This window comes from Mustela putorius, unplaced genomic scaffold (assembly GCF_011764305.1).
Source record: "Mustela putorius furo isolate JIRA1106 unplaced genomic scaffold, ASM1176430v1.1 tig00003853_pilon_pilon_pilon, whole genome shotgun sequence".
Classification (NCBI taxonomy): Eukaryota; Metazoa; Chordata; class Mammalia; order Carnivora; family Mustelidae; genus Mustela; species Mustela putorius.
In genome coordinates, this window is record NW_025422005.1 from 74,381,025 (window position 1) to 74,384,839 (window position 3,815).

At 42.3% G+C, this 3,815-nt stretch overlaps 1 pseudogene; it reads left to right on the plus strand.

The window, feature by feature from the left end:
- The first annotated feature begins 1,790 nt into the window (after positions 1–1,790).
- LOC101675200 lies at positions 1,791–3,134 on the plus strand (annotated as a pseudogene).
- The last annotated feature ends 681 nt before the right edge of the window (positions 3,135–3,815 follow it).

Consider the following 3,815-nt stretch of genomic DNA (forward strand, 5'->3'; position numbering starts at 1 on the left):
TTTTTTAAGTAAATGGTGATATAGTATCTCAGGTGATTTGGCAACCTATACAAAGACACAGTAGAAGAGAACAAGAAAAATTATGAGAACTATAGGGAAGCAATTATAGCTGAAAAACAGGTGACAAAAGGAAGAAACTTTTACTGTCTTAACAGCTGGTAAAACAATTTCTCTAATAGGGTAACACCACATTTTTCAAGAAGTATTTTAACAACCCACTTGGGATGAGAGATGAGACCCCACCAGACATGTCAAGTTAAAAATGATGGCACTGAGCAGGAATGGAATCTCAAAATAGAAGGACACTTTGTTTTGTTGAACCCTGAGATGGAGTTGGGAATGTACATTTATAAAGAGGATCTAGGGCAAAGCCAAATCACTCAGGATAATAAAGAGATGAGTGTAAAGAGATTGGGGAAGGGACACAGGAAGGGGGGGTATAGATCCAGGAAGGCTGTATACCTTGGAAGAAAAGTAGAGACAAAGGAAAAAAGAAATCTTAGAGGAGTGTCAGAGCTGAGAAGGAACTTTGGAGAAGAAATGTCAAATAGTGAGTTGGGGTGTTGCTGCTATACCACACATGCTAGGAGATCCCTTTCATCTTCTCTGTGAATTCTGTGTTTCTTACCAAGACTTTTGTAGAGATGGGCTCAACATAGAGAATGTGAAGATATGCAAAAGTTCTATGTCCATGTGGGTGTAAAATAAAAACAAAGGTTGCTTTCATAGAGGAGACAGCTGGTATCTGGGCTCATATGCAGTGTAACAACAAAGTGAGAAGGGATGAGCATGAAAGAATAAACAGGATGATTTCATGAGAGGTCATGTGAGACATTTTAAAACATAAGCCCCTTGGAGCACTGGCGTGGCTTAGTCTTAATCTCAGGGTTGCGAATTCAGGCACCACATTGGGCTCCACACTGGGCATGGAGCCTACTTAAAAAAAAAAAAAAAAAAAAAAAGTGTGCCCCTTATCGTAGGGCAAATAAAGAACAGTCACAGAGATTTCAAAAGAAAAATTATACAATCAAGGTTATAGTTTAGAAAGATGACTCTAGCAGCAATTCAGAGAATGGGTTGGAGGAAGAAATGCTAGAGGCAAAGGAAAGTTGCAAAACTTTGCAGCAGTCAAGGCAAGACATGTCAATGACCTATGCTGGTTAGAGTAACAGTGAAGATGGGGAGAACTGGACAACCCGGACACATTAAAGTTTAAATCCGTAGGTCTTGATGATTGATTGGATAGAGGCAAAAGGATTATCAACCTTATGGATTGTCCAGGACTAAAGAGGTTCCCAAGACATGAGACTTTCAGTTTTAAAATTAAGACAGCTCCAGGCAAGCCATTCCAGTTTTTATGGAACTGTGGGGGTTCCACGGATGTGAAATTTTTCATACAAACACCAAAAAAAATCTGGGAAAACAGGGGTGAATTTGTCACTTTAATGGGGGGTGAAGTTGTGGGTGAGTGAGGTGACACCTAATTTCTGGCTGGGGAATGGAGATACCAGTCACTGAGACAGGCAAGGCAGAAAAAAAAAAAAAAAAAAAGGAAAAAGAAAGAAAAAACAGATAAAAACAGATTCAGGTGGGAAGAAAATGTTGAGTTTTATTTTTGGACATGTCCAGTTTCAAGGACTTACAGAACACCAAAGAAGAAATATCTAGAGGGCAATTAAGTCCTTTTAAGTATCTGGCACTTGGCAGGTTCTCTTATGTCGACCACCTAAGAAACAACAACATCTCCCCTTCCTCTCTGCCATCTGCTTGGCAGTCACAAAGCAGCAACCATGCATGAATGCATCTCCATCCATGTTGGTCAGGCTCACGTCCAGATTGGCAATGCCTGCTGGGAACTCTATTACCTAGAACATGGCATTCAGCCCAATGGCCAGATTCCAAGTGACAAGACCATTAGGGGAGGAGATGACTCCTTCAACACCTTCTCCAGTGAGACAGGAGGTAGGAAGCATGTGCCCAGGGAAGTGTTTATAGACCTGGTACCCACAGTCACTGATGGCATTCACACTGGCACCTACCACCAGCTCATCCACCCTGAGCAGCTCATCACAGAAGAGGAAGATGCTGCCAATAACTATGCCAGAGAGCTCTACACCATTGGTAAAGAAATCATTGACCTTGTCTTGAACTGAATTCGGAAACTGGCTGACCAGTGCAGGTCTTCAGGGCTTCTTGGTTTTCCACAGCTTTGGAGGGGGAACTGGCTCCGGGTTTACCTCTCTGCTGATGGAATGTCTCTAAGTTGATTATGGCAAGAAGTCCAAGCTGGAGTTCTCCATTTACCCAGCTATCCAAGTTTCCACAGCTGTAGTCAAGCCCTACAACTCCACCTTCACTACCCATACCACCTTGGAGCAATCTGATTGTGCTTTCAGAGTAGACAATGAGGTCATCTGTGACATCCGTTGTAGAAACCTCGATATTGAATGCCAAACAACACTAATCAAAAAAGGTTGATAGGTCAAATTGTGTCCTCCATCACTACTACTCTCAGATTTGAGAGAGCCCTGAATGTTGATCTGAGAGAATTCCAGACCAACCTCATGCCCTATCCTCACATCTACTTCCCTCTGGACACTATGCCCCTGTCACCTCTACTGAGAAAGCCTACCAGGAACAGCTTTCTGTCAGAGATCACCAATGCATGCTTTTGAGCCAGTGAACCAGGTGGTGAAGTGTGAGCCTCACCACAGTAAATACGTGTCTTGCTGCCTGTTATACCATGAAATGTGGTTCCCAAAGATATCAATGCTGCCATTGCCACCATCAAGACCAAGTATACTATCCAGGTTGTGCACTGGTTCCCCTCTGGTTTCCCAGTTGGCATTAATTACCAGCCTCCTGGTGGAGACCTGGCCAAAGTACAGCGAGCTGTGTGCCTGCTGAACACAACCACAGCCATCACTGAGGCCTAGGCTTGCCTGGACTGCAAGTTTGACCTGATGTATGCCAAGTGTGCCTTTGTTCACTGGTATGTGGGGGAGGGCATGGAGGAAGGACAGTGGTTTTTTTTTTTTTGAGGCCCATGAGGACATGGCTGTCGTTCAGAGGATTATGAAGAAGCTGATGTGGATTCTGTTGAAGGAGAGGGTGAAAAAGGAGAAGACTACTAAAGTTAAAAATATCACAAAGGTGCTTCTTTTACAGGGAAGCTTGTTCTGTTTTAAACTTGAAAAGTTGTGCTCTTATGAGCTGATTTGTGCGTAGCAGTGTATAGTCTCATATACAATGCTAACCTATGCTTTAAAACACATGCTCTGTTATAGACCCAAGCTGTCCATTTCTCTGATGGGCTTGAATAAAGTATTCCCAGTCTTAAATGAATAAAAGGAAAAAAGAAAGAGAAAAAATTAGATTTAAAATATAGTGTGGAAGTTACTGGCATATAGATGGCTCCTGAAGCTATGTGAATAAGTAAGACTGCCCAGGGATGGTTTATACCAGAGAAAAGGAGAGAAGAAAGAAAGAGAAGAGAATAATGGAAAATGGGGGGAGGGAAGGAAAAGGAACTGAGGATAGAGTCCTGTGAAATACCAATAGTTTCAAGATATATAAAGGTGACTGAGATGGAGCAGCTATAATGTGAGATAAAAATTAAGACTACATGGTCTAGAATTCAGGGAAAGAAAATGCTGGAAGAATGTGAGGTCAGCGTCAAGTGCTGCACACAGATCAGGTAAGATAAAGGCTGAAAATTATCTTTTGGATTTAACAACATGGTCATTATTGATCTTGGTGAAGGCAGCTTTAAGACAAATGGGAGAGAGGAGCTAGACTGAAGAATGAATGGCAGA